Below are 9,164 nucleotides of genomic sequence, written 5' to 3' on the forward strand. Positions count from 1 at the left end.
CTCATCCTTTTAACACTACAAAAGAAAGCCTAATACAAAATTATAGTGGTAGAGCGTTCACCTCCGGTGCTTTGGGTCCCTGGTTCGATCCCAGCTCGCGCCGTGTGGACTTTGTGGTGGACAAACACCGTGCTCGTGGATTTTCTCGGGATTCTCCCGTTTCCTCCTACCTTCTTCGTTCCACGATTTTCACTCGTTTCTCATTATCACCGTTTCCTTTAGCCTAACCGGCATAACCGTTGGAGGTTAAACTTAAAGATTTCATTTCATATATGATCCTAGGGTATTCTTTCATAAATAAATACAGTATATCTCCAATTATCCAAACTTCAATCAATTGGATCGCCAAATATCGGGATAGATATCGAGGAAAAAATATATTTTAAAAGTAATTTATTGAAATGTTAACTATAAGTACTTGTTCGTAAAAACCCTTGAAATTTGTATTTAAACTAAACCATACGCTAAAATTTATATGCAGTTGGAAATTCCTGTATATCTTTTCTTTAAAAAATGTTTGTAGTAAAAATGGTCTTATTTCCAACCTACGTTCACCCTATCTCTTTATTAAAGAATTTAGAGTATATTTTATCTCACATGACCATTTCTGATAAATTCTCAAATTATCAGGAGTTATACTTATCCAATTGTATCCGAATTATGTATGAGGTCGTTAATCCGGATAATGGGAGTCTCATTGTTAAAAGTAAATTTTGTTAATTTGTGAAAGAGCATCAAATATAGTGTTAGGAAGTTGTGAGACTAATCACTATAATTTTAGAAAGCTACTCGCATCATCACAACTTCGTATCCCGAATCGAATTTTCTCACATGAAATAATACTTCGTTCCACAACCAAAAAATATTTTCACACTTCGACTTTTATTGATATAAATATGTGTATTGACCCCTACATGTAGAGTAAAATGTCACTGCAACGAACAACAGGGTAAAATGAAATGAAATCTTTAAATTTTATGTCCCACGATTATGGCGGCTAGGCTAAAGGAGACGGCAATAACAGAGTAACAAAATATTCAGAATTGCAGAATTAATTTTAAACTCCTTTTTTTTTCCTATATTTAATATGTGTTATTTTGTTTTAATGAATTTCGAACTTTCAGTATAAAGAGTGAAAATCCTGCAGATGTATTATATCCTATTGAGAATCTCTTACACATCCATTGCACATTGATGCAATATGCATTTTTGGATTACGTACGTATGACTTCCTTTACGGTCCTAGTGTACCGGTAGTCAATGGGTTTTCAAATTCGAAATAGTTCGTGTTGCAATGTAGCTTCTCGGCGAATTCGAACAGATTTAGTTATTAAACTATGAACTTTTCCTCACAGGTTCATACGAAAGTTTTCATTTATTTCGATATGAGGAATCATCTCTTACAGTTTGTCGGTATAGTTCATTAACACCATGTATAGCCATTTTTCATGCATGTACGCGATCGGTCGACCACGATAGCGATTTGAAAGTAACCAATAAATGTTATTCCATTAAACAGGCTTTACCCATCTCCGAATATACGAAATAACAAACTAAATAGAGCTATACTTCGCCTGATTTTGGCGGTACAATCACGATTTGGGGGAATGACCCGCGTTCAGACGTAGCTGTGTCGAGATTTTAAAATATACCGAATGTCATGTTTATTGACGAAGTTGATGACATTATTATTATTATTATTATTATTATTATTATTATTATTATTATTATTATTATTATTATTATTATTATTATTATTATTATTATTATTATTGGAATTTAGTTTCTACATTATTATACATAGCAATAAAATAAGGAAAAATCATAACAGCGATAGACAGGCAGGCGTGCATTTAGGTACGTAGCATATAGGTGTATACACACACTGAAAGAAATAATGGTGCTAAAACAACTCCATTTTATACGATTGTCAGCGTGTTATTTCAATATCAAGGCTATCACTGTTCTATGGTATAAAAATATCTTTCCTATGGTATAACCGACAGTAAGAATTTACATTATTTTTTACTTTTTACCATGAGCAAAACGGTATATTTAACACTTATATCAAGTAACCAACAATGTATTATATTTCCTGTAATCCTTCACAAGAATAGTGCTATGAGCGTATGAATTTTCTTACTTTAGATGAGTAGAAGTGCTGCGATCTGTTGTTCGTATGTGCTTTATGGTTATCATTTTCAAATTTCTCCCATCTATTCAATGAACACCCTTGGTAACAAATTAAAAGAGTACATAAAACCTGAAATAATTTGCAAAGTCACCCATTTCATAATAGTGTAAATAGATATTTTACTGAACAAATATTTGGTTGCTGTTAAAATAGGAAAACTGTCATATATGGCCAGGACCACGAGACATTTTGACATTAATAAGGTGTTAACATCTCCTTCTATGTAGAACAAAGGTCATTTTCCTCAATAATAACAATAATAGCTACAGTAACAGTAATATAAATAGCAAACTAATGCAATGATATTAAAATTCAATGTACGTAATTTTTGTGTATTTAATATGTACTTTCGTTTTGTTAAAGAAACAAATTAAGGGGTCAGACTACTAAATATTTTTCAAAAGCTATCAATTTTTTTTGCCAGTTTTTCGTAAGTGAAAAGTGATAATGAAATGTAACTCACCTCACTAATAGATAATGTTATTCTACACCCAAAAATACGAATCGGAAGAATTTTCAGTGTTGCCATCCATTGAAATTACAGTGTGACCAAAATTTGAATTAGCCAAAACTCTAGGTTATGGCAGCAACTAGAAAAATGAACTCAACGGCAATTGATGACTTATCATGTTGTCTATGTTCCTTGTTAACTACTTTTTGAATAATATTTATATTTATTTTGTAATAAAGAGTACAAAATATTTTAATAAATAGTAGAATTAAAACACAAATATTATTTAAAAAGTAATTAACAAGGAACATAGACAGTATGATAAGTTATTAATTGCCGTCGATTTCATTTTTCTAGTCGCTGCCATAACCTAGACTTTTGGGTAATTCAAATTCTGGTTACACTGTAATTTCTATGGATGGCAACACTGAAAATTCTTCCGATTCGTATTTTTGGGTGTAGAATAACATTATCTATTACTGAGATAAGTTACATTTCATTATCTCTTTTCACTTACGAAAAACTGGCAAAAGAAAAATTTGTTAGCTTTGGAAAAATATTTAAAAAGTGAGCCCTTAAATAGAGAGCATTGTTGTGGCTGAATGTATTATTGTGAGCTGATAAACAAAGAGTAAAAAAAGAACGAATATAAACATTATACTCACAGTTAAACGCTTTCACATACTTGTTAGTCAAACATTCTTCTAACAAAGGAAGTATCAATGAGCTCATATCAAAACCTACCGTAAAATTTCACTCAGAGGAAGGAAGTCCCACAGAAAGACGACACACAAAAAAGCAGCTGCGTTTTTGAATTGGAATCAACCAAAATGACAAATTGAAATGTCGCGTATCCATGTCGACAACTGCACAATACATTCAGTGCCACCCCTTGTAAAGTGCCTGTTAATAAGGAAAAGTCAATAAGAACAATGTGGGTACATACTATACCTAAGGGGAAGTCATACGGTAAAATGAACTTTGACGGCAGCCATCTAGAAATCCGCCATCTTGAATGCAGATCAAGTTTTGTAAATAGGAATAGGGCAATATGATACATGATTTTGGGCTAGAATATAAGCAGGAAAACAATGGTGGCAATAATTTTAAGATACATGCATTTGGTAAATCGTTACAGGCATGTTTCCATATGCACAACTCCCGAATGAAGCAGCTGTCCAAAAATAAGTAGTCACTATTAAAATGTAACTCCTACTCGATAATTTTCGTTTTATCTGGTATATCTTTGCCCCTATTCAACCGATTTGAACCAAATTTTCAGAGTAGTCTTTCAAAAGAATTTAGTTGTGACCACTATAATTTCAAGCAAATCATCAGAAAACATCTACATGGTGTTTAAACTATTTTGTACTTTTCCAATGGAATTTTCGTTTTGTCCGCTTGTATCTCCGCCCCTATTCAACCAATTTGAACCAAATTTTCCGACTAATCTCCTACAAGTGTGTAGCTTTGCTCAACAACATTTGGGACAAATTGGGAAAATATAGAGGGTGTTTCCTATATTTTTGTATTTTACAAATTGTTGGACAGCTGCTTCATTCGGGAGTTATGCACATGGAAACATACACAATAAATATGCCTGTAACGATTTACCAAATGCACATATCTTAAAACTATTGCTACCATTGTTTTTCTGCTTAAATTCTAGCCTAAAATCATGTATCATATTGCCCTATTCCTATTTACAAAACTTGACCTGCATTCAAGATGGCTGCCATCAAGGTTCACCTTACCGTTCGACTTCCCCTTAGGTACAGTATGTACCCACATTGTTGTTATTGACTTTTCCTTATTAACAGGCACTTTACAAGGGGTGGTACTGAACGTATTGCGCAATTGTCGACATGGATACGCGACATTTCAATCCGTCATTTTGGTTAATTCCAATTCAAAAACGCAGTTGCTTTTTTGCGTGTGGTCTTTCTGTGGGACCTCCTTCCTCTGAATGAAATTTTACGGTAGGTTTCGATATGAGCACATTGATACTTCCCTTGTAAGTTATATTTTTAGCGGTTATTTGTTAAATCATAACTTTCCTGCAGACTGAAATACCCATAGGTTTAAAATACAATGAAAATTCTAATTTTACGTTAAACTATTATGTTATTTATGCTAAAGAAGACGGATGCTTACAAGGGTGCCGATTTCTTTGTAAATTTGGGGGCCCATTCAGATGCAGAAAGCATATATGAGGATTTTAAGACAAATTGCATTCAAATTATGCCAAATATTGTAAATTTACAAACACAATGAGGGGCCCACATGAGCTTTGAAGGGTCCTGGGTCCCCAGGATCGGCGCCCTTGGATGTTTAACGAAAGTGAACGATTGTGAAAGAATTTTTGAATGAGTGTGGGAGGAAACTGGAAAACCCATAGGAAATCGAACCTTATACTACCGGACCAAAATTTATTGACAACTTACAAAAATACGTTGCTACTCTGTGGAACCAATTATATTGGACAGACTATCAAAAGTATCAAATTAAAATATATTTAATAATTTATGTATACAATCGATGGTAGCAAATATTTTTTTCGGACTCTTAAAGTGTTGTAATGCTTTGGACTAATGTAGGTCCTATATAGTGATGAAATACTGAAAAATTTCGGAAACCTGCACTGAGAAAAAAAGGACTAGGATTTCCGTGTGGATACATAATATTTACGCGGGTGCGCTCCTTAAGTAATGTAATTAAATGTATAAAAGTACAGCAGGTGGGAACATCATGCCAAGTCTGGAGTTCGGCGTCGAACGAGACTCGTTGTGATTGGATAATTTTATTCACATGATTGATTTCGTGTTAAAAACTATTACTCTCGTAAGGTAGGGAGTCACAGATTTAGAAAGAACCTAGAGGGGACACTCGTAGGAAGGTAGTAACAACATTATATACCTAAGTTCCCACCGTCGGAATGGGTATGGCGTTAATTCTAGATTTGAAATGGTGGTCCCACAATACAAAATTTTCGCTGGACGGTGGTGTAGATCGTACTACTGATAAAACAACATTACTTAATGTGGTGACGCGCGTAACCTGGTAAAAACAGCATTCACATGCCAACTGGATTATGCATTTTTCTCCGTGTGAAAGAAAAGATAATATACTGTATTTCTTTATTGGATACGTATGTAAATAACTTAATTATTCTTTCCTTGAAAGGAAATGCTCTACATATAACGAGACCAGGTATGTTTCTAGATTACTTGATATGCATAACTTAATTTTAGTTGTATTGAATGCCAGCCTAGGTCATTGAATATAGAATTATAATTGCTTGTTTTCTGTTTTAATGCCTAAACATTAGGGTGGTCTTTATTTATATAGAAAAATATAAATTTCCGAAATTGATCTCGGACAACCCCCAATATGATGCAGTTTGATGCGAAAATATATCGTGTAAAATTTTTCTTCCTTTGCTAAAGGAGAAAAGGTGCCGCATCTTGTCTAAAGATTGATATTACCTATTGTTACGCGGCACGATATCACCAATAGTTTTCGACATATCGAAATATCGGTTTGGGTTATAGATCGTAAAAGCTAAATTACTGCGTGGATCCGGATGCATTGCACTGTCTTGTTCTTCCCACGAAGGACACTGACAACAAGGACAAAAGTGCAGGAAAAAACTGTGAATGAAGAACAGAAGAACACAATCTGCCTCCCATACACCGGGAACACTTCTGAAAAGCTCAGCATACTATTTGCCAGGTACAACATCAGGACAATACACAAACCTCCAGCAAAAATAAACTTAATACGACCAACCAAAGACGACCTCGGCCTCCGAACTCCTGGAGTTTACCGCATTCCATGTGAATGTGGTAAGTCATATATTGGACAAACAGGACGAACCATTGAAACCAGATGAAAAGAACATAACAGTTACATCAGACTAAACCAACCAGGAAAATCCGGACTGGCTGAACATAGCATCAAACAGCAACGTAAGATTTTGTTCACAGATGCCGAAATAATAGCAAAATGCTCAAGAGTTTGGGACAGGAGGATAAAAGAAGCCGTTGCAATCACACAAGAAAAACGAACCTTAACAGAGACACAGGATTCCAACTGAGTAAAAACATGGACACTAATCATATCCCGCCATTTCAAGCACCAATGAGAAGCCGCCATTTCAACCACCCATCAGAAGAGTCCAATCATACATACATGAGTATATACTGTATATTCCACACACTCTATTGCACTATCATATTCGCCTAAAGATGAGGACGATGTCAGCCCTCGAAACGTCGCAAGATATAAGAGTATTTACCTGGCTGCTAGCCCGAGAAGACCTGTTCACAATACGTCGCCAGGAAAGCTTCAATAGATACTTTATGAAAGGAAAAATTGTTTGTTTCCTTTATTGTAGTGTTTTAATATCGTTCTTCTACATTTCAATGCATAGAGTCGTTTAATTTCTACTCTTTCTTTATACATAGTTCGAATTTTGTGAAAATATTTTTTTTATTTTACTTATAGCATTCAATGAATATTTTATTTTACAGGATATCACAAACTGATTATGATAACTTTCTTACTATGAAATCGATTATGATAATCAACAGAAGATAACTTTCCTACTATTAAATCTACCTTCTCATTTGGGGACTACTATATGGACTATTTTTTTTTAAATATTGTTATTTATTTCTCTTTTCACACTGGTTTAGGTAATTTCCATTTTCAATCTGTCCAAAAATATTTAAAATATTGGAATTTATAATAGAATAATGGTACAAAGGTGGCAACTCACTGTATTTCAAAGATTTTTAAATGTTTGGCCACTGTAACTCTTTTTGAGTCACGAAATGTACGTCGTTAATATTAGTTGCAAAATCTGCTTCCGTTCATTCTTGGTCAACACAGTGTTAATTATTTCCGTAAGTTTTACTCCTCTTTCTGAAGAATCATTTACAACTTTCAGGCTCTTCACGATGTTCCTGCCCGATTGATACCTACTATCCATTTCCCAAACCGAAGGATCTTCTTGAAGAAAAGCTTCATCTATACTGAATCGATGAAAAAATTTCACGGAACTTGGATAGATAAAGTGTTCCAATCCTTGTTTTACAAGCACTTCAATATTCTCTGGCTTAACCATCAATTTCTTTATTTCGAGTGACAATGGGTACCCTTCCCTGCCCTTGTTGCAGTATAATGCTTTCACCGTCAATCTTTTGGTATCTGTAGACAACTTACTATCGAAAAATACTAACGCAACTGTTTCTGAAAACAGATACCACAAATGATTACAAAATTTACTCAATGTAGCAAGACTTTTTTCAAGATCAATTATGCTGTATTCGTGAAGACATTTCAAAAATTCGAAGTGTTGACGGGAAGCTTCGATGGCATTAGAAGCGTTAAACCAAGCTCTCATATGCAAACGGACAAGGAAAATACAAATATCGCGTAGTCCGGATTTTTCAGCGTGTCAGTGAAAATGACTAACGAAAGAGGAAAATCTTCAAGGAATTTACGGCTTTTGAAAATCATCTTGCATGATGGTAAGCTCCTGACAATCGGAATGATATTTTTCTAAGTGGAACTCCTGCGAGAAAAATAACCGCCAGTTCAATAAGTTCAAAGTAATTTTCTCTGGGTAAGTTATTCTGGATATTCTGCATAGCAATCTGAAGATTGTCATTGGCCGTGTCGTATGGCTTTTCTGGAATGCGTTGGTCTTGTATACCTGGCTTGAATTTAGTTTTTTTTTTTTTTTTTTTTTTTTTTCAGTATCACAACAAGCTTGTTGAAAACGCTTGAAAAGAGGAAAGAGAAAAACCATAGTAAATATGGCATTTATCCAATTCGAAATAATTTATTTTCGTTGCACATCTTACTATTTTTCTTCAAAATTACAGGAAAGGATTTTAAAATGTCGCTTTAAGTGCTTGTTATTATAACTTTATAGGTGCTGCCATCTGTTAGACAATTCAAAAGCTTCCAATAAATGAACAAAAACTTTAGGCTCTATGCGGCACTATTTCTCCTCATTCCATTGGAATGAAATTTTGCACAGGATAGTATTTCGACAAGTGGCACCAAATGAAGATGCGCCCCGAAATTAAGGACCACCCTACTAAACATTTAGGGCCTTATGCAGAGTCGTTCTAACACGTGATTAGTGCCATACTAAAGAGTTCGACTAACTTATGTTTCCTGCAGTAGACAGGACTTTAGTATGACGCTAATCATACGTCAAAACGAATTGCATAAGGCGGTCAGTCTCTAATTGTCCTCCGCTTATGTGACAATTCGTAAAAACAATATTGTATTTATTTACTCGATAAAATAATCTGTTTTGCTATTCGGTTATGATGGCATAGGTGTAATGCTACCTTCGTCAGTAACAATCAATACCTCAAAACAGACTTTCTAAATACTGAATTAGCATTCATCATTTTACACAACAATGCATTTAGAAGTATAAAACGTACAAAGATGGATGATACATGAAAAAAGACAAACACTCACCAAAGGTACATAGGT

Source organism: Thermobia domestica, chromosome 11 (assembly GCF_964235325.1).
Source record: "Thermobia domestica chromosome 11, izTheDome1.hap1.1, whole genome shotgun sequence".
Lineage (NCBI taxonomy): Eukaryota > Metazoa > Arthropoda > Insecta > Zygentoma > Lepismatidae > Thermobia > Thermobia domestica.